Genomic DNA, 23624 nt, shown 5'->3' on the forward strand with positions numbered 1-23624 from the left:
CCTAGCACAGACACGGTAGTATACATATCCCCCAACTCTATGGAGTCATCATTAATGGGAAGTAGCATGGATATGGCATTGCACTAGGACTCAAGATTCCTGCTTTCTGTTGTATCTAATACTGATTCACTGTTTAATTTGCCCAAGCTACTTCACCTACCCAGGCCTCAGTTTCCACACCTGTAAAATGGGGATAATGACTCATTTCTTGGGGAAGGACCTTTGGGTGCACAGATGTAAAAAGCTGAAAATTGTATTCTATATAAAAAACATCGGTGGGGCATAGAGCTGGTGATGTCAGCCACCTGCAGCCTATCTCTAAGTAGCTGTAGATTATCAGAGAAGAGTTGGGAGTTTCTCACAGGACATTTCTTGTAAAGAACTAGCAATTTAGAGACCCAGGGCTAAGTTCTGGTATTGGTTATAACAATGTAAATGCAGAGGAATTGAACAGAACAGCCAGTGTAACACAAAGCACTAAGGCTACGTCTATGCTACCCTGGAAGAGGGACCTGTTCAGGGTCAAACTTCTGGGGTTTGATTTCACATGTCTAGTACGGAGGTATGAATTTGACCTCTTAGGGGTTGCAGTTGACCCCTGTACTCTTTGTAAGATGCAGTGAGTAAGGGAGGTCGATGGGAGAAACTCCTGTCAACCTTGCCTGGAATAGACAGCCAAGTTAACCGAGCACAGATATGTTGATTTTAACAATGCAATTAATGTAGCTAGAATTGCACATCTGTGGTCGACTTACTCTGCCTAGTGTAGATGTGGCCTTAGTAATGGGCTCTTTGTTGTAATAACAGAAGTTAACTGAAACTCTGAAGTGGCACTCAGAATAAAAGAAACAACAAGTCTTGTATCGGAGGGGTAGCCGTGTTAGTCTGGATCTGTAACAGCAACGAAGGGTCCTGTGGCACCTTATAGACTAACAGAAAAGTTTTGAGCATGAGCTTTCGTGAGCAGACTAGTCTGTGCTCATGCAAGCTCATGCTCAAAACTTTTCTGTTAGTCTATAAGGTGCCACAGGACCCTTCATTGCTGTAACAAGTCTTGTGGCACCTTAGAGACTAACAGATATTTTGGAGCATAAGCTTTCGTGGGCAAAGAACTGCTATCTGTTAGTTTATAAAGTCCCACAGGCCTTCTTGCTGTTTTTGAAGATACAGACTAACACGGCTACCTCTCTGATACTTGTCAGAATAGATGAAACATAATTTTACAGGAATATTATTTGATATTTATAAGATGGTAGTGCTTACTAGCCTAAGCCAGGTTGTGTCCCATTGTGCTATCTGCCAAACAGAGATATAACAAACATTAGTATCAGCCTCAAAGAGCATGCAGTGTGAAAGATCAAATGTAAGCAGGTGGCTTCTACAAACCTGTAGTTTTGGGTGGGGTGTGGTGAGAGAATTCCCCGTGACAAATGCAAGAGGAAATGCACAATTCTTAAGAACCTGAATGAAGCATAAGACAGGGCATTTGGTCCTTCAGCCTTTCTTGCTATGCAGAAGTCATTTTTGAGCAGGGGCAGCTTTCAGAGCCATTTCACAGAGACTGCAGTAATATGATAGCTCTGTAGACATTTGCTTGGAAATGTGGAGGCTTTTAAGCCACAGTGCCCTATTTCTTAACTTCAGTTTGCTAAGCACGAAAACACACAATGGAAAATAAAATACACTTACTGTTTCCAATTAGGAGTGGACTTTTATTTATTCCTTCCCCGAAAGCAGTCATGTTTAATTAAGAGTGCAACTAGGCAATTGTGGGACACATGCGGTGCTAGCACAGCTCTAGAAGCCATTAACTCCTGCGTTAGAATCCAGCCCTGACATTGATGTCTTCTGTGACCTTTGAGGCTGGGTTTTTAAAGGAACCAAAGGGAATTATGTACACTTAACTCATTATGTCAATTGGAGTTGGGTGCCCAAATCCTTTAGGCTCTTTCCAAAATGCTAACTGTAACTCATACATCTGTTCCCCTCCATCCCCGTCTCTAAAAAGGAGATGATACCGACTTTGCAGGGGAGTTGTAGGATTCATTGGTTTGAAGATAGAAGGTGCCACATAGATGCAAGAATGATTATGACGATAGTGCTTATACCCATCTCATCAGCTGTGGGAGAATGAAAAGATGGCCAGCTTCCAGCTTGCAAGTTTGTTACCTATCACTGGGGACTCAACAAGGATCTCCATTACCTTACGTGTTACAAGGACAATTTCCCCACCTTTCATATTGGCAGAGATAGCAGACATCCCACTTAATTTACATTTCCCAGAGGTTTCTTTCTCCTCCTTCTTCTTCCCCCTCCTCACTCTTTAATTTTTATATTAAGCTGACTCCTCAGGTTTCTCTCAGGTTATGTCTATGCTACTGTGATCTGTCAACAGAAGTTACTGTCGAAGGATATCTGCTGACAAAACTTCTGTTGACAGATTGCGGCCACACAAGTAAGCAGATCGCTTTATCAACAGAGAATGGCCAGACTACCCTGCTGCTCTCTCGACAGAACAGCCAACTGGAAGCACAGCAGACAGGGCTGCCTGGTGACCCGGAAGCCCTGTCTGTTGACAGAGAACCCCCTGGAGCATCCACGTGGCTCTTTTGTTGACAGATTCTGTCGAGAAAGACGTTCTGCCTCATGGGGGAGAGGCAGAAGGCTGCCGACAAAAGTGCCGAGTTCTGCCAACAGTATGTCAACCGAACGCATTTTTGGGGTGGATGCTCTGAGAGTTTTGTCAAGAAAACCCGAGTTTTGTCATCAAGAGCCTCTTATGTAGACGTAGCTTCAGTTTTTCTCTCAGTTCAGTGCCAGAATCTGAAGAAGTGGCTCTTTCCCACGAAAGCTCATTACGTAATAAATAATATCGTTAGTCTTTAAGGGGCTATAGGACTGCTTGCTTTGTTTCACCTACATTCCATACGTGTGGCTACGTGGACATGTAGAATGTTCTTCACTGGTTCCTATAGCATTAACTGCACCCTTTTACCGGACTCTGCTTGTCCATAAGGTGATTATAGTATCTACAAACCATCCCACTTTATTTATAGGAGGCTTATCCTAGTGTGTGAAATAAACTTAATTATTAAACAAACAAACGAGAGAGATAGAGAGAGAGAGACTCTGCTTGGAATAAAGTACCCCCGGAGGATCCAGACTACGGTGTGCTGCTCTGAGTTATGGTGGGTAAGTGTACGTAACTTCTGAGCATACCCCTCTCCCAGGGGACTGTTTTCAGCTTCCAGTGCAAAGCTTATATTCTGCTCCAAGCCTTTCCTCCTTCAGTGTGGTTTTCAGCTGGATGCCAGAAAGTGAAGCAAAAACTCATAACATGCCAATTACCCTGGCCTCAAAACCACAAGTGATTGCATACAGCTGTTGGCAAATGAAACCTTGTTCCAAACATTTAATACCTAATTGAATAAACTTGTGGAGCCCCGCTTTATGTGTGCGTGTCCTCTCCCTTTGTGCCCTGTGTCCACTTGACTCCTGGATTTGTGCAGTTTGGATGGAAGGAAAGATGCAATTTTGTCATGAAGCGTGCATATAATGTATTCTCCCTTCTGCCACAGCAGAAGTTTCAGATCAGTCAATATTTCCATCGGAGAACTAAGAAGGCTAATTATAAAGCTCTGCTCTTTTGTATTTGCAGCATCATTTTTTCACTAATGGTCAAATAAGATAATTCATAATGGCTTTTGATTCCTTCATAAAAGGCACAGCAAGCAGTTCGTTTAGGTGTGGTGAATGGTTATTACGTTTGATGGGGAAAGTGAGCGATTTTCTTTCCTTTCCAAAGGCCTTAGAGAAGTTGGTTTTGTATCTTTATCTAGAGAATAAAGGGCTAGTCACCACTTAAAAACTAGAAAGCAGCTAATGAAATACACATTAGGATTAGACAAGGAGACCAGAAATAAATTTGCCAACAATAATGACACTGTAGAAGGGTCATCAAAAGATTAGTATTGTCTTTTTGGTGGATCTTTTTTGAATAACAGTGTCTTAAATGAAATGCACCATGTGTAATTTTGAAAAATTCAGAGATTATATGGCTTGCATCTAAAGAAACAGCACCAGCCTAAAACATGTGCATTGGTTCAGGGGTTATGAGAAACAGATGCCACTAACATAGGGCTTTGTGAATGACATCTGTGGCTAGATGCAATTTTCTCAGAATTGCCTTTTAACATTTGATTGCTTCGAAACCAGCTAGCTGAGCTACTCAGTGCATTTGCAAATGTGAAATTTATTGCAGCCCATGAACAATTTACAGAGGAAGGAAAATACTTTCTATTTGATACATTATGTGTCCCAGAACTGACACACTCTTCTGCTGATATGATTTTTTACAGGAAACTGATGTCCTTAAGAACAGAATGGAAATGTGACTTTTTCTATGCTAAAATGTCCTGCAAAATGAACTTTTTGCTTTTCTATAATTTGCATTGCTAGTGACATTAAAGCAATACAAAAGTCTCTACGGGCTTGTCGCTACTACAGATGGGATCAATGCTGTGGCGGTCAATCCTCCGGGGGTCGATTTAGTGGATTGCTCAGCTGTCATTTCCGGTACTCCATCAAAACGAAATGAGTAAGGTGAGTCAGTGGGAGTTTCTCCTGTTTACCCAGCAGGATGTAGACCCTGCGGTAAGTAGATTTAAGCTTTGGCTACTTGATTTATGCTACTAATATAACTCAAATTTCATAGGTTAAATTGACTTAAATCTGTAATATAGACCTGCCCTAAGGGATGGTCCATAGGTTTTTCTATTCCAGCCAGATCTCACTGGTCCAGAGAGGACACTGAGACTATGTTCGCATAGCAAAGTTGTCATCCACACAGCTGTTATTTGAATTAATCTTGTGAGCATCTACACTACACACGTGCTATTTAGAAATAAATTCAAAATAGTAGGTGTGTTATTTTGAATTTCATAATGCTCGTTGCAGCAGAAATAAAACCTATTTTGAAATAGCTATTTTGAAATTGGCGCTGTTAAGACATGGAATAGCACTATTTCGAAATAAGCCGTAGTGGCACCCAATGGCAATATTTTGAAATAGGCACTATGGCTGCTTCTATGCATGCCACCTCCCGTCGGAGGTGGCAAGGCAATGAGGCAATTCGAAGAAGGCTAATGAGGCACTAACATGCATATGCAGCACCTTATTAGCACAATGGTGGCCACATGAATTTCAAACTGCAAACTTCGAATTGCACATTGACAGTGTAAATGGGGGCAACTTTGAAATAAGCACCCCCTTTGACATTCCCTTACTCCCCCAGAACTAGATTGGAGGAAGGGAATGTTGAAGTGGGGTGCTTATTTGGAAGCTGCCCCCATCTTCATTGTCCAGCTGCAATTCAAAGTCTGCACTTTGAAATTCGCATGGCCGCCATTATGCTAATGAGGCATCGAATATTCACGTTAGTACCTCATCAGTCTGCTTCAAATTGCTTCATTACCATGCCACCTTTGACAGGAAGTGGCATGTGTAGAAGCAGCCTAAGTGTCTGGACATGCTATTTCAAAATAGAAGGGTGCTATTTCAAAATGCATTCTTGTGCGTAGCTGTGTAATTTTGAAATAAGGGATTTTGGAATAGCTATTCCAGAATGGATTATTTCAAAATAATGTTGCTGTGTAGACATAGCCTGACAGAAAGCCATGTAGAATGCCATCTGACTAACAGAGCCCATAAGACATTTTTATTCGTTAGCGAAGCCATCGACAAAAAATACAATGCTTTATTATTGCTATCTCACTCTCTCTCTGCTTCATAAATGGCAGAGTTCCCAAGCAAAGAGCTCTGTTAACACCCTATAGAATTTTCCATTGGCACGACATTAAAAGACTTGAAAGCCTGTATTAAAATTGCACAATTCAGACAGTGACGTTGATCCCTAATTTAATTTAAAACAATTCGTTGTGCCAAAAAAGGCCACATCTTGCCCTTAGCTACCCCCATGCCACCCAGCAAATGTCTGGAGGGGGCGGCCTGAGGTAGCGATAGTCAGACTGTTAGGAATCTGTCCGAAGACTAGTTCAGAAAGTCCCAAGAAAATTCAGTCTTAAGTTTATTAACTCCCCAAACCCACCAAACTTCCTTTCAAACACTAACTCATTTATCCTCCTATTTAATTCAGTCACCCCACTGTGCAGCTGAGAAGGACACAGAGGAGTGGGGTTCATTCGGTCATCTAGCCACTCCTAACGTTAATTACACAGAAGCTCTTTACATTTTAAACTACAGAATGACTTGATCCAAGATTTTCCCCTTTTACAGCTATAACAGCCCACAAGATAGAAAGAAAAAGTGGGAAAATCAGGCCCCAAATTACACAGTATTCTAAACTGAGAGTTGAGCTCAAGCCAAACCCTGGATTCATTTGGATACCATGGCGAACCCATGGAGATTAGAGTAGGCATTCTTGAACTCTGTACGTGGTGAGGGACTTTGGATAGGAATTCAAATTATATAACTTTATCCTAACTCCAAATTAAGTGACGAGCCAGACGAGAACAAAATATGGGAATCCACTCTCACACAGGTTACGCTGAAAACAAAAATAAATGCAAACGTAGACTTACATAATTAAGCATGTGCCTATCTTTAAGCACATGAGTAGTTCCGCAAGTTGTCTTGCTGATTTCAGTAAGATGCCTCATATGCTTAAAGCTACTTGTGTTTAAGCATTTTCCTGACTCAGTGCTTTAACCGGGACGTATGCAAAGTAGGGGGCGGGCCTTCTTTGGGGAGCATGAAATTTTATTGGGGAGCACATGAATTGGCTGCTGGGACTCAGGCTCATCCATCTAATTAAAAATGTTGAAATATGTTACTGTTTTTATGAATATGTATTCACATTTATACACCAATTAATAAAGTTTTTACATTCTACATTCTTATTTTCTTATGTATGCTGAAAGGACTTTTTTTTTTCATATGAACATACCCAAAATGTCTGTCAGTTTGGATTACATTAGATGGGGCACAGTGGGAAGAGACCTGCTAATTGTAGGGTCAAAAAGTGGGGCCAGACATATAAAGTTTGCTCTCCCCGGCTTTAACCCACAGTTGTTGAGCCATCCACTACCTTCTCAAAAAAAGGGTGAAGAGCATTGTGACTCCAGTTTTGCAGGCAAGATAGATGATTTAGGATGATTTGAAAACAAAAGGAGAAATGTTTGCCGAGAAGGCTCGTGGTTTTGGACAGAAATGGAGAAGAGACACACCCCTGAAAGAGGAAAAGTGGATTTGGGAGAAAAGAAATACAAAGTAAGTAGGGCAACACAGAAGTAAGTGTTCAAATGAGAAAGCAAATGTAAAAGCAGTAACTTTGAAGCCTCAATTGGAGTACTGTGGCCAGTTCTGGGTACCACATTTCAAGAAAGACGTGGAGAAGTTGGAGAAGGTCTGGAGAAGTGAAACAAGAATGATCAAAAAGGTCTAGAGAACATGAGCTATGAAAGAATTGGGCTTGTTTAGTTTAGAGAAGAGAAGACAGAGGGGACATGATAGCACTTTAAAAGTACCTACAACAGTGTTACAATGAGGTGGGAAATTAATTATTCTCCTTGGCTTCTGAGGATAGGACAAGAAGCAATGGGCTTAAATTGCAGCCAGGAAGGTTTGGGTTGGACACTAGGAAAAAATTCCTAGCTGTCCGGTTGTTAAACACTGGAATAAATTACTTAAGGAAGTTGTAGCATCTTCATTATTGGAGATATTTAAGAGCAGGTTAGATAGACGTCTATAGATGGTCTTGACCAGGGGCTGCAACCTGTGTCTATGGAGCTGCATGCAGCTCTTTAAGGACTTCTTTATGGTTCCTGAGGCTGTAATTGCAAAGTATTAAAAAAAAAACAAAAAAAAAACAAAAAACCTCCTGATGATTTTAGATAAATGGTGAACATCTAAAAGTCCAGCAATGAACAGCTCATAGCAAACAATATGTGATCTTGAAATGTTGGATAACTCCCCCTTTAATATGAGCAGTGCATTGTGGGATATAATACTGTAGCTGTGTTTTGTTCGTGTTGCTAATAATGTCTTCCTTTTGAAAACAAAAAGGAAGCTTGTGGCATTCCTGCTGTGAAAGACAACACACATTTTAAGAAATAAAACTGAAATTAAACATGAGGTAAAATTGGTATAATTAAAGTGGGGTTCGAATGGCTTCAAAAAAGAGAAAAATCGAAGGTGAAAATAGAGATTTTCAGACTGAATGGACCCAATCCTTCACATTTTTATCAAATTCAGCTGGGCTCCCTTGATGTCTCATTTGCAATGAGAAATTTGCCAACAACAAAAAATGCAACCTCAAGAGGCTTTTTCTCAAAAAAAACCCCACAGTACTTTTGCTGAACAGTATCCAGCTGGAGATGCCAGAAAAAAAGAAGCTGTGGAGGAGCTGCTATGCAAAGCGGAGCAAAGTAAGAACACATTTGCTTAATGGGTCAAATCACCATGTAGCATAACTGTGGCTAGTTTTGTGGCAACTAAAGAGATGGTGAAACGAGTAAAGCCATTCACAGATGGTGAATGAATAAAAGAGTGTTTTATCTCAGTATCAGAGCAGCTGCATAGTGATTTCAAAACCAAAACCAAAATTTTTCAGAATCTAGCATCCTCTAGAGAGAGAGAGAGAGAGGGAAAGTTCGGGAGTGAAACTCAGGAAGATGGTGGTACAAACACACACATGTACAGGGTGAGGAAACAGAATATGTAAGAAGTCTGTGAGTGTCCCGCAGTAGACATGTGTTGCATTAGAAATCATTCTGTGTGCACTGTTCTTAAAATAGGGGTCACAGAAAGTATGGTTGGATGTTATTTGTGAAGGACCATCTCATATTCACATGCACAGTGGCTCTTGATTTACTGAGATTTTACTAAATTAAAAAAAAAAAAAGTGTCTCTTCTTGCTATTTTGGTTGCCGAACCTGATCTAGACTGCTTGGTCCTGCTGTGAAATCAGGAGACTGGATTTAAGGTCTTCAGGACCCTTCCAGTTTTAGTGTTCTATGATTCTATCAGAGAAGGATGGAAAGAGAAAGAGCGGGGAGGAAAAAAAAAGGAAGAGAAGAAGAAATAATCTGTAGTTGTCCTGTGCATTGGATAATGTTTTTGGACATCAGTTGCCAGGATTGCCTCTTTTCACCTCTGTGGTTTAAAATCTGAACCATGCTAGCATTTGTCTTCTCCTCTGTTACCTTCACTACTTCTCAAAGACATCTCACAACTATCAGAGGGGTAGCTGTGTTAGTCTGGATCTGTAACAGCAATGAAGGGTCCTGTTCTGATGAAGTGAGTCTTTGCTCACGAAAGCTCATGCTCAAAACTTTTCTGTTAGTCTATAAGGTGCCACAGGACACTTTGTTGCTATCTCACAACTAGTTATCAGTGGTTCTCTATGTTCATAGCTAATTCCCTCCAAACCCTGGGATGTATGTAAGGCCTTTTGTTTTGGGCTTTTGTTTTATTTAATATTTTCTGGGAACTTAGTGTTTATTGTAAACATTTTTTAAAAATGGTAGAAGCTCTTTCATCTGTTTTCTGGGTAAATACATGGTTAATATTGTGGGGATGGGAGGACACACAAAAAGCAGCAGAAAGACTAAACTAAGAGTACCGACGGTAAAGGCAGTTTGATACTGTGGCTTATTTCTTGAGCTGTTCGTTAACAGTACACATACATGTCCGTTGTCATGCATGCATCTTTCTTACCTTGCCTTACTATAACAGACAGCCTCACCTTTACAGTTAGAGTAATTTATTATTAACATAAACATATCCACCTAATATAATGTGTTGGATTTTCTGAACATAATTAGCTTTTTTGTGTATATAGCTGTGTCTACACGTGCACGCTACTTCGAAGTAGTGGCACTAACTTCGAAATAGCGCCCATCGCGGCTACACGCGTTGGGCGCTATTTCGAAGTTAACTTCGACGTTAGGCGGTGAGACGTCGAAGTCGCTAACCTCATGAGGGGATGGGAATAGCGCCCTACTTCGACGTTCAACGTCGAAGTAGGGACCGTGTAGACGATCCGCATCCCGCAACGTCGAAATTGCCGGGTCCTCCATGGCGGCCATCAGCTGGGGGGTTGAGAGATGCTCTCTCTCCAGCCCCTGCGGGGCTCTATGGTCACCGTGGGCAGCAGCCCTTAGCCCAGGGCTTCTGGCTGCTGCTGCGGCAGCTGGGGATCCATGCTGCAGGCACAGGGTCTGCAACCAGTTGTCAGCTCTGTGTATCTTGTGTTGTTTAGTGCAACTGTGTCTGGGAGGGGCCCTTTAAGGGAGCGGCTTGCTGTTGAGTCCGCCCTGTGACCCTGTCTGCAGCTGTGCCTGGCACCCTTATTTCGATGTGTGCTACTTTGGCATGTAGACGTACCCTCGCAGCGCCTATTTCGATGTGGTGCCGCGCAACGTCAAAGTTGAACATCGACGTTGCCAGCCCTGGAGGACGTGTAGACGTTATTCATCGAAATAGCCTATTTCGATGTTGCTACATCAAAATAAGCTATTTCGATGTTGGCTTCACATGTAGACGTAGCCTATATGTGGTACAAAAGAATTTATTAGGTGATGAGCTTTCGTGGGACAGACCCACTTCTTCAGATCATAGCCATACCAGAACAGACTAGCACGGTTATCTCTCTGTTACTAAGTGTCAGATTAAAATCAGTAAGCCTCACATAATAGCTTTTGTAAAACCCAGGGATTTTTCAGTAAAAACTGAGAATGAAGGGCCTTACATTCATGTCATCTGGAGCTGATAATAGATGTGTTTCATTTTTTTCCTTTGAGTATTCCCATACTGTTTTTCCTTGGGCATTAGCATTTTTCATTGTAATTGTATTAGATTTTTTTAATAAATAGGTATAAAAATAAAAATATATGGCAAGAACAAATCAGATATTGGGAAATCTGTGTACTAGGCATCCTTCTTTCTTCACAGCATCCTCCAACCACTCCAAATGTGCCAAGTCCCATTCTGCTCCACCTTTGCTAGACCACCTCTGCTAAGGAGCAGAACATTGCCAGTTCTTTAAATGATGATTTAAAATTGTATGTAAAAGACACATACAAAACCCTGATGCTACCAAGTTATTAATATACGAGCATATTTCTGATTTTCCCACAGCCTTAGTACTTGGCTAACCAAAGAGAGTCATGTAGTTATACCAGCTGATTCATATTGCTCACACCACCACCACACATGGGTTGGTTATGTGGACAGGAGTCAAGTTAAAAGGATCAGTCAAGCTGTAGCCTGTTAACTTTGCAGTGGAGACAAACCCATTTTGGTATGTGTTTAACTTTTCCACCAAGAGAAGTCTAGGGCTACTTGCTGCTGTGACACTAAATACATGGCTACATCATTGCTGGGTGAGGTTGTCAACAAAAACACAACTTCTAAGGAGGCCTTCAGCAAGAATTTAGCTATGCTAAATACGGGCACTTTATTTCTGACTGAAAACATCCATACTGTTGTGTTTGGATGCACTTTAATTTGTGAGCATTGTCTTCACACATTTAGCTATTTTGTTTTAACTTTCCCGAGTGTACCCAACTAGCCAAGTCCTGAGGCACAGGCAAAACACATGGACTAGTTAAATGTCATGTCATATATTCAATCAGCTACAGCCTTGAGCAAGGTCTTCACCACAACAGTTCCTGACCCTTTCAAAGAGCAGCCCATCAGCTCTCCCTCTGTAAAATCCTCACTCATTTTTCTTCTTCCTTTGTTTCTACACCACCTTTTTCTCTGGCATTTTGCTTCCCCTGATGTTTGCAAACCCCCTTTTTATTTTTCTTAACCCTGTTTGCTATCAGTCTCATACACCTTCCCAGCCTCTCCAGTTGCCTGAGTCTTAATTTCATCTATGTCATTTTATATGAGGTACTCCCCTTTGTAGGCAGTGTTGCTGTAGCTGTGTTGGTACCAGAATATTAGAGAGACAAGGTAGGCGAGTTAATATCTGTTATTGGACTGACTTCTGTTGGAGAGTGAAATAAAAGTTGGCCTAATAAAAGATAATATCTTACTCACCTTATCTCTCACTTCCCTTTGAACGTTTTCAGTGTATGATTGTTGTTGTGACACTGAGAGGAAAATGTAATTACCGTTCTGTGGGCTAGTTTACATTTGGAATTTGTTTTCATTCTGAATCTGAACAAAAAGCTAGTATGTGCTGTGCAATAAAAATTCTGAAAAATATTTATTCAGGACCACTGAAATATCCTGTTTCTATGATACTGACAGGTTTCATTTCCATAATTCAATTTACATTATATCCATTAAATAAAATACATATTATATAAAATATTCAATATAATATAAATATTTAAGCAAAATGAGAAACTTAAAATTAAATGTTTTATCTTATTTAAACAGATCTGATATTATTTAAATGAAAGAACACTCTAAACCCTCTTATTATTTGGTTGCTTTCCTCTAGACTCTGTCCAATTTGTCTACATCTTTCCTGACACCCAGAACTGGACACAAAACTCCAAAGGAAGTCACATCAGTATTGAATAAAGAAGTACAATTACCTCCAGTGTCTTTCAAATTACATTCCTGCTAACACACCCCAGAATGATATTTATCCTTTTTCACAGCTGTCTTTCATTGGCTACATCTACACGTGAAGCCAACGTCGAAATAGCTTATTTCGATGTAGCAACATCGAAATAGGCTATTTCGATGAATAACGTCTACACGTCCTCCAGGGCTGGCAACGTCGATATTCAACTTCGACGTTGCGCGGCACCACATCGAAATAGGCGCTGCGAGGGTACGTCTACACGCCAAAGTAGCACACATCGAAATAAGGGTGCCAGGCACAGCTGCAGACAGGGTCACAGGGCGGACTCAACAGCAAGCCGCTCCCTTAAAGGGTCCCTCCCAGACACAGTTGCACTAAACAACACAAGATCCACAGAGCCGACAACTGGTTGCAGACCCTGTGCCTGCAGCATGGATCCCCAGCTGACGCAGCAGCAGCCAGAAGCCCTGGGCTAAGGGCTGCTGCCCACGGTGACCATAGAGCCCCGCAGGGGCTGGAGAGAGAGCATCTCTCAACCCCCCAGCTGATGGCTGCCATGGAGGACCCGGCAATTTCGACGTTGCGGGACGCGGATCGTCTACACGGTCCCTACTTCGACGTTGAACGTCGAAGTAGGGCGCTATTCCGATCCCCTCATGAGGCTAGCGACTTCGACGTCTCGCCGCCTAACGTCGAAGTTAACTTCAAAATAGCGCCCGACGCGTGTAGCCGCGACGGGCGCTATTTCGAAGTTAGTGCCGCTACTTCGAAGTAGCGTGCACGTGTAGACACAGCTATTGTTTGCTTATGTTCAGTTTGTGATCCACTATACACCTCATTTCTACACTCCTATTGCCCTGCCAGTTGTTTCCATTCTGTACTTGTGGATTTTACTCTTTACCTTCCTAAGTATAGTACTATGTACTTGTCTTCATTAAATATTATCGTGTTAATTTCAGAGCAATTCTCCAATTTGTCAAGTTGAGTAAACTCTTTCATATCTGGCATTCTGTAATACGGAACTCTCAGGTAATCAGCATTTTAACCATAAGTAAATTTTAGTGAAGTTTTCCATAAGTACGGTATCGTGAGAGTAAATACAAATAAATACAGCCAATACACTATGACTGTGTCTACAATAGCTCCCTATTTCGAAGGAGGATGGTAAGTAGGGTGTCGGAAGGTTATCAGTGAAGTGCTGAGGTGCATATGCAGCAGTTCATTAAGCTGTCTCCCCCTGCAGCAACTTCAAAGTGTTAAACTTCAAAGTGCTGGCTACACGCGAGCCGGCACTTCAAAGTTGTCTCGGGGCATTTTTGTTTGTTTCTTAATAGCTAATCATGTTTTTCTTTAGTGTTATGCATTGCTACGTACACCTATCAATTATCCAGAATATTTGAATGTCCGGCAACTCCCAGTCCCGCGGCTGCTAGGTGTGAATTTCCTGTAATTTTGAATCCCCAGCTTGTCCTCCAAAGTGTTTATAACACCTCCCAGCTTGGTGTTGTATACAAATTTAATAAGTGTAGTCTCAACTCCAACGTGGGTGCATAAGCACTGATGGTGTTGACGTAACCTGACTTGGCGCAGAGCTTCAGGGATATAATACGTTCAGCTGCGGGCATGCTGATAGATTTCAGCAGATTGTTCCAAACAGCAAATACAGCTCCGTGGAGGTGGTGTTCCTCTGCACTCAAGCCCTTCCAGAAGAAAGTGTAATTGCTCTCTTTCACTGACCCAGCACCTGCCAGCCTGGTTTCCTGGAGAGCAGCGATGGCAACGTTCCATTTATGCACCTGTTGATCTACGACTGCTGTTTTGCATGTTGAATCAGTGTTTGTAAGGTCATGGGTGGATTCAAGTCCTGGACACATGGTCTGCACATTCCAGCTACCGAGCTGAAGGCAAGTTGATTTATTATTTCTTTTTATGTTGAGTACATCATTTACACCTACTTGTCGATTTTTGGTCTATCCCCATGCACTCAACAAGGAAGGCAGATGTGGTGGGTCAGCACCTTCTTGACCGGAGGCTGCCCAGCTTGAGGCGGGCGGTAGCTGGTCACTGGAGTGCAATGACTCCTACCAACAAAAGTGACCCGTGGCGATGTCCTTGTCTCCAGTTCAGGAGGGCTTATAACCCATAACTGCCACTTCCCATATTATTTCCATGCTATCAGCAAGGATGGAGTGTCCTCTCCATTTGGCACCTTCTTACACGGTGCATTGCCTGGGCTAGTGGTTGGAGCAAGTGTGTTGCCCAAGCAACACTGTCCCCCTTTTGGTCACCCCAGTTGAATCCAAAGGAAAGACAGAAGTCAGTACATTTGGAACTGAGGTGACTGCAAGGAGATGCTGGAAAGCAGGTTTGATGAATCCTCCCTGCTAACCACCTTAGGCTAGGGTTAGAAAACTAGCTTACTGGCTGGAATATTCACCAAATGTTAACCAAATATTCATCACTGTTGTGGGATATTTTCAAAAGAACCAAATTTTATATACAGTGCAATAAGGATAGGGTCAAGGAACAAAACCAACCATATGAGCCATGTGTCTAGTCAATGCAGCTTGAAGTCTGAGTGTTGATTAGCTACAAGTGTGCTACGTGCCAATGGTATGTAGATATACCCTCTGTGTAATGCTGAAGCCTAAAATGTCTGCATCGGTATGAAGTGTAGGAAGCAGCTAGGAGCATGGCTGATCGCTCTTCTTGTGGAGACTATCACTTGGTTGAATCATCATTGGCTCTTGCTGTGTGTTGCACTTTTGACTTTATAAATTATACTCATGTGGTGTGTGGTTAAGGTGAGGCCATGCTGAGAATCCTAGGCCATTGACGTATCAGAGGCAACTCAACCAATCACTATCTTTATGGCTAATTTGCATGTAATGGTTTCATTGGTTGAAGGAGGACAACTGTACAGATGGCATGTTACTTGGCTCAACTGCCACCGATGGCCAAAACCACTCATGTGCAACACCACAACCAGCTCCCACAATAACTCCACAGCCCCTGATCCTGCAGTGAACCACACACCCCTTATTCACCATCAGTCAAATCAACCCTGAGTCTTCCAGGATTGTCACACTGTCTGTGTGTTACTCTGAAACGTAGAATGGCTGCTGAGTCAGTGTGAAGGGATGGAAACACACATGGCTGAGCGCTCTCTTTATTTGGTGTTTTGCCAGGTTCAGTTGTCACTGGGCCCCAGGAGAACCAGATGGAATGCTGGCATCCAAAAGTTCTGTGACAGTTGGAATGTGACAGTTAATCCAAGGAGATGGGAGTCACAGCCATGTAGGGTGATAAGGGGCAGCTTGGTGCTTACACCTCGGGGAACTGGTATAAACAGCAGGGTAGCTCCGTCTAGGAAACGAGCCCCCATTTTTGGCTTTTTTGCACATATAACTTGACAAATTCCACATGTGAACAGCACAAGCTTTGAGCTGCCAGTTCAGTCCATAATTCTCCCATCCCACAAACCACACACACGCACACCAGTGTAGAAGAAAATGTGAATTCATGGGAATGTTTATCCTTATTTTGTAGAAGGAAGTTAATGATCCTTTCCTGTCCATGGAGTACTAGAGGATGGGTTCATTAACTTTTTATTTGCAATATGTATGCACCTTGCCATCACACGTCAATTCCTTGGCTTGTGTGAACAACCTTAGAAAACTAGCTCCGAGAGGAAAAGCTGTGAGTGAGGGAACAGCATCTCTGATGAGAGACCAAGCATGCAGCTTATCCATCAAGCTGGCCCTTCTAAGCCAAAGAAATTATGTTTCATGGCTAGTTGCCTTCTGCAAGGCATTTATTTTTATTTTTTATTTATTTTTTCTAAATTATTCTGAATGTCTTTTAATGGAGCTTTGTCTCCTATGGGCAATCATTCTTTTTCAACAATACCATTGCAATAAAGGGCAATACAGCAACAAGGCTCTAAAGTAATATAAGCCCTCTTTACCTCCGATTGCCTGAACTGTTTGCTTTTGTGATGTTTTAAAACAGAGTGGGAAGGAAGGGAAAAGGAAAATTCTGAATGAGTGCACCTTGGGAATCTGATGTTTTGTCCCTCATTTTAATAACGATTTCCCTGCAAAGAAAGAAACCCATAAAGGCAGAAAATGTATCACATTTCAGCGTACACAAAAAACACGTGTTTGTCTCTAAAATAACCAAGGTTTGACAATGACTGAAACATCTCAAGATGGTTGTGTGGTTATGGCAGGGGAGATGGTCAGACAAGTGTTTCAGTCTCCTTGGGCATTGGCTGTTTTCTTTTCTTTGGTGGTAGATCTAAACATGAAGACCACACATTTTATGACTGAGCCGGTATTAGAACGACAGAGTGGATGCAGTAGTATCTTTTATTGGGTCCCATAAAACAGCAACAGCTGTGTGCTAGCTCAAATGGAGAATGAAAATCAGGAAACAAGGAAATCTTTGTGTTATGGAAGAAAGAAAATTCCCACCCAACACCGTTTTAAACTGTTTTGAGGTTGTATTTAGGCAAAACCTGACTGAGTAACTTAGCCCTTATTAAACTAGCTGTAGTGGGCTTGTCATTCTTCTTCATGTCTCTTGCAGGTTGTGCAGATGACAGGAGGAACTGGTAAATCAGTCAGGACTAAGTATGGCAATGCAACTTTAGCGACATATCCAAAAGCCATCTGAGTTGAAACCTGCAGTCAAAAATCCTAGTTTTAAAATCTTCCATTTTTGTGATAGAAGAAGGATGATTTTGAGGGTAAAAGCTAGGGACAAAAGTTGGGAGAGCTGTTTGTTTATTTGTATGGTTTCTTTTTTTTATCTTTTTGAGATCCTTGGTTAAAATGAGCTATAGAAATATACTACAAATATGTATAGGCATAAGAAGAATTAATAATACCGCATCACTAACTCTTTTCATTGCTGCATTTAAAGTGCTTCACAAACATTGATTTAGCCTCAAAGCATTCCTGATCTAACTCCATCATGAAGCCACTCAGAGCTCCATGCCAGTCCCAAGCCTGGATTAAGGAGGAGGGTTGGTCAGATGTGTATCAATGTGCTGACTGTCAAACAACAATACAAATGAAATCTGATGCCAATACAACCAAACGTTGAAAGATGCCGGCTTGGATGTCACCCAGATAAACAAGGTCCATGATACCAATTGAGTGGTCAGGGTTGGATCGATAAGTTGGCTACCGAAAGAAAATTACACCTAACACATATGTTATCCATTGGAACATGGAACGTCCGAACACTGTGGGCAACTGGAAAATTATCAAGACCCTCGTATTTGTCATAATGAATGGTTCGAATAGGAGAGGCAGACCCCACAGAGAATGGATAGATGATGTAGTAGATTGGTGTGGAGCTAGTCTACAGAAACTAAGCCACTCTGCACTGGACAGGGAAAGATGGAAAGAAATAGTGAGAGACGCATCAGACACCAACGGGCACTGAGCCCACGGTTATTGATGATGATGATGATTCCTGATCTGTAATTATCCCCATTACAGGATAGGAAAGTGAGGAAAAGAGAGATTAAGGAGGTAGATATTGCGGCTCCCTTAGCAGCGGAACTAGTGGGATTTCTCTACGGCTGTGTCTAGACTGCAGGGTTTTGTCCGCAAAACCCATGGAGTGTCCAGATTGTGAAGCATGCCCTGTCGACAGTAAATCAACAGAATGGAGGGGTTTTTGTCGACAGCCGTACCCGCCCCTCCTCACGAGGAAGAATGGCGCTGTCAAGAGAGATTTGTCGACAAAGCACGGGTCTGGATGTTCCAGGGAGCCTTCTGTTGACAGAAAAGGCCTGTGGGGTGCTGTGCACGGGCTCTGGGGGACACCCTGTCCGCAGCAATCAGCACTGTATGGTTCCTGCCTCTGGCCCTTCTTTAAGCCACGGTGAGCCGAGGGAATCCCCTGACAGGAAGCTGAGAGCATAGGAGTAGCTGAGCAGCACGCTGCAGTCCCCCACACCCTCATGGCTGCACCCTCTCTCAAGAGCAGCAACGTGGCAGAGCAGAAGGAACCCAAGACCCCTGTGGGCCCTCATGAGAGCAGCCTTTGGGCTCCCAGGACCCTCCCTGGGCTCGAACAGGAGCCCCCCGCCAGCCTCACCCAGAGATACAGGATCTCCTGTATCTGTGAGCCAAGGCGGAAACCCTGCTTGACCTCTGTGACAGGTGCCAAAAGGCTGAGATCTATGGCCGCATGGCCCAGGCCTGACCAAAAAGGGCCACCCCCACTGCACCCTGGAGCAAATGAGGGATGAAGTAAAAGAACTCAGGCAGGGGTACGGCTGGGACCAGGGTGCCACAGGCTGGTTGGCAGCAGAGCCACCCTCCTGCCCCTACTACTGAGAGCACCCCAACAACGCCACCAGGCCACCCTGTCAGCCAGAGGAGTCAACGGTGGGTCCATGAGCAGCTGATGCGCCAGCACATCATGATGTTCTGTCATATCCATGGCACCATGGAATGCTGCCTCTGGGTGGTTGTGGAGTGGTGGATGCTGGTGTGGGAACAGTTAATGTCCCCCTGTGATGCTGTCACCACATCTGAGCCGCGTCTACACTAGCCGGCTATTCTGAAATAGCACACGGCGCATCTACACACGCTGTGCGCGGTTTCAAAGTTGAAATCGATGTTAGGTGGTGAGAGGTCGAAATCAGAAGATGGGAATAGTGCCCCGCTTTGATGTTCGACATCGAAGTAGGGCACGTGTAGACAGTCTGTGCCCCGCTACATCGAAATAGCGGGGTCTTCCATGGTAGCTATCAGTTGAGGGGTTGAGACGCTTGGTCCAGCCCCTATGGGGCTCTATGGTCGCCGTGTGCAGCAGCCGTTAAAGCACCATGCCCCCGGATTTCCTGTGACAGGAAGCTGTGAGTGTGCAGGCAGCAGCACAGACATGTGCACACCCTGCACGCCCTGCAGAGGCCCCGATCCACCACCCAGCACCCATGGCGGCCAGCCAGCCCCCTGAGCTTCCCAGGACACGCCCCCCAGGGGACCCAAGGCTCCCAGCCATCCAGCCGGGGGCGGAAGAGTCGGCGGGGCCCCTCCTGGATGGACTCTGAGATCCGGGACCTGCTGGGGCTTTGGGGGTGAGGAGGAGGTGCTCCAGGTAATGGGGAGCAAGTGGCAGAATGCAGACATGTTCACCTGGCTGACCGAGGGCCTGGCCACCTGGAGTCAACCTACTCACACACCTGAGCATGTCAGGAGTAAAGTCAAGGAGCTGCAGCAGGGTTATGCCTGGGCCTGGGACATGGCCAGCTGGTCTGGGGCTGCCCCTGCTGCTTGCCCCTTTTACGGGGAGCTCAGGGAGATCTTGGGCCCCCAGTACACCTCCTCCCCCTGCTCCACCCGTGACACCTTGACTGAGGAGCCCCAGCAGGCCTCAGAGCCAGGGGCCAGCCCGGAGGCCAGCCCTGCACCCGAGAGGCCCCCGGAGGAGCTCACCCTGGGACAGCAGAGGAGGAGGAGGGCTCCAGTGACAGGGAGGTCCTGATCGACCTCCCCTCCTGCAGCTCCAGCAGGACGTCCACCCAACAGGTGTTCCCCGACCATGGGAGCAGACTGTCAGGTGTGTACCCCACAGACGCACACCCCCAGGTTAAGGGATGGGGACAAGAGACACAACCAGGGCCCCCCCTACACCCGGCTGATCCCAGACCACCATGGCCCAGCCAGAACATGGCCCCGGGACAGCAACAGCACCGCCCCCAGAGCCCGTCAGCACCCGCTCCGAGGACAGCCCCACGCCCCATCCCTGGGGGTAGGGGGGAGCAGAACCCCCAAAGGGGGTCACCCATGGGGACATCACACCCATGCTGGGGGGACAGGGGATGGGGACCCAGCAGCGGGGGGCTGGGGGGTGTGGGCCACGGGTCAGGGCCCTGACTAACGGCTGTCCTCTCTCTTCCCGACTCTTTTCTGCAGCTGCACTATCTGAGGGCCACGACAGCACAGGCGCTGTGTCCGTCGTGCCGGACAGCCTGCAGGGACATCGCGCCATGACAGCCAGGTGACGGAGCAGCGACCGGCCCTGGGACGAGCCTGCCATCGCCAGAGCCAGCCACAGGTGGCCACTGACCCCCAGGTCCTCGCCCCCCCTCCAGCACCAGGTGGAGGTGTCGGAGCGCCGCCTGCAAGAGGAGGAGCGCCGCCTCTACATGCAGGAGCAAGCACTGGCCTGGCACCAGGAGGCCTGTGGGTTGTTCATTTGGACGTTTGACCGCATCGCCGGGACCCTGGAGAGGATTGCGGACCGGTTGCTGCCCTCCCGCTGCTCCAGTTGTCGTCCCTCCCAGCTGCCCTCCACCTGCCCTGGAGCCCGCCAAGGAGGACCACGGGGCTCAGGAGCCAGCCTGGCCATACTTGCCAGTCCTCCCAGGCCCCATCCAGCCTCGATGGGGCTTCCGGCCCAGGGCTGGATTGCCCCCCTCCATGCCAGGCGATGGACAGTAGGGAAGGGGGCCAAGGACTGGGCCACTCAGGCCCCCTCCTTTGTACATAGTTCCCCCCCTTGTTGTAAATAGTTGTTGTGTCCCACCCCCTCTTTGGCAGCTGTCCCCCCAATGTACATAGTTCCCCCATTCCTGTTTAAAAATATTCATCGTTTTTGTTGGTTTTGATTAATGTTCAGGTTTATTTTTAAAACAGTTGTTGTGTGCTCTTAGGGTGCGGTAGTGTGGGGGTGGGGGCAGTAGTGTGATGTGGTGGGGGAAGTGAGTGACCCACCAGGGATCGCCACACAGGCACTCACCCCACAGCCTGGTTGAAATGGGCCTGCAGGGCCTCCCGGATCTGGATCCCCTCGTGGTCTGCTTGGCAGCTTGGGGCAGTGGCCGGCTGGGGCGTAGGCCGTGCCAGCATCCACAGCCCAGCCCTGCACGAAGGCCTCCCCCTTGCTCTCCACCAGGTTGTGGAGTGCGCAGCATGCGCCCACAACCTGGAGGATGTTGATGAGCCCCACGTCCAGGCGGGTGAGGAGGCACCTCCAGCACTCTTTGAGGTGGCTGAAGGGCCACTCGACCACCTGGTGCGCATGGTTCAGCTGGGTGTTGAACCCCTCCTGGCTGGCACTGAGGTGGCCCATGTAGGGGTGCAAAAGCCAGTGCTGGAGGGGGTAGGCTGCATCTGCCAAGAGGCAGAGGGGCTTCTTCTCCATAGGAATGGTGGACTGCAGCTGGGTGTTGGTCTCTGGAGGACTGGGGTGAGCCAGGCACAAAGCTCCAGGAAGGTGGACTTCGGTATGACCAGCCAGTCCCACCAGTCGTAACAGTGTGGTGCTGCCAGAGCAGTCTGTGCACTAGCGGGTGGTGGTGCAGGTTTGCAAGTCGCACCAAAGGTGCTCTTGGGGTCGCTCTTAGTGAGGAATAGGAGGGCAGCTGCCAGAAAGTTCAGCACCAGCTGTGGCATGTCCATCTGGGGCCATCGCCAGGCCTGGGGCAACCCTGGCTGACACAGTTCTGTGTTGCTCCTAAATGCCAGGCAAGCACAATGGGCACTTTGGGGACTTGTTATGTTCCTCTCAGGGATAGGTGAGCCTGCAGCAGGGTCAGGAAACAGCTGTCTGGAGGGATCCCTCTAAGCACCCATCTCTGCAGGGCTCCAGCAATGGCTCCTGGAAGGAAAGGGTGACTGGCAACCCTGGCTGACATGGTTCTGGGAGGCAGTTTTGTCAAGAGCACACCTGGGCTGTCTGGTTGCTCCCTGTTGACAGAGCAGATCACTCTTTCAATGTTCCTTGCTCTCTGGACATGCTCCGTCTACAGTTTTGCCATAAACTATCTTCTGACATGAACTTCTACAGCCAAAACCCTACATTCTAGACATAGCCAGTCAGGATTAGAGGCAATTGCACCATTGTTGTGCAATCACTTCAAGCAAGGCACGTCCTCTGTAGAGTAACGTACAAGGGCTGAGACGTAGATTAGCTGGGGAAGGTGTGAGAAATTTACCTATCCTTAATAGCACAGAGTTACTACCTGTGTACAATTTGGCCATTGTCATGTGGGATGACTTTGAGAGCAGTAGGAGTAAAACTTGCTTTTCCTGATTCCTTCACCCATTCTCCAACCCACTAGTGTGGAGTTATCTCTGAATTTCTCCGCAGACATCAACATCCCATTGTTTTGGCCAACTAATACAATTAGGGATGGCAAATCTGTTGTGATACACTGATAGCCCTGCCCCTGTCATGAGGACACATGTTACCTGTAAACTGCAAATTAGATTTCATACAATATTGCTGGACTCCTTTCTCTTTAATACAGCCTCATCAATTTTAATGCTAAATTAATTAATAACAATGAGACACTTAAGCTGTTAATGGCTCATTAATTATTTCTGAACTGCAGCAGAATTTCTGTGCAAAGCTGTATGACATCCACACTAAAAAAAGTAATTTGTTATTAATGACTAACATAATTACAGTGAATATTAAATGAAGCAAAAAATGACAGGACTCTTAATGTTAATTGTTACCAATTGTGCATACAATACCTCATTTCCAGTACCATATGTACTCAAATCGGTCAGGTGAAATGAAAAACAAGACATGTGAAGCTCTGGCTGCCATAGGCATTTTCTCTCTGGCTTGAGAAACTTCTGCCTTATGGTTTAGGTGACAATAATAAAAATGATTATTTAAAATGTGCTTTCCACCTTAATCTTGCAGTAATATGAGACTTGGGGGTTGGCGGCAGGGTAACAGGAAAACAAAGTGCTATTCTCCAATTTTATTTGCAAGGTCTGTTTCTTTTCGGCAGGGACAAAATAATGACTAACCCATGATCTATGTCTAGCACACAGAAGTGTGACATCCTGTTCGGAGCCAGGAATGTGGGTTGACAATCTACTTGATTCTGCCGCCACTGACTACCTACTTTTTGCAGGTATGATAGGTGAGTGGAGAAAAATATATTAAAGGGCAAGTTCTGCTCTGAGATACACATGAGCTGTTCTCATTGAAGTCACCTGTGCACTATGTCCTTGTCTGAAGAGAGATGTGGAACCTGAACAGCCAAAGCCAATCCCACTGAAATCATTTGAAA

Source organism: Carettochelys insculpta, chromosome 3, assembly GCF_033958435.1.
Source record: "Carettochelys insculpta isolate YL-2023 chromosome 3, ASM3395843v1, whole genome shotgun sequence".
In the NCBI taxonomy this organism is placed as follows: domain Eukaryota; kingdom Metazoa; phylum Chordata; order Testudines; family Carettochelyidae; genus Carettochelys; species Carettochelys insculpta.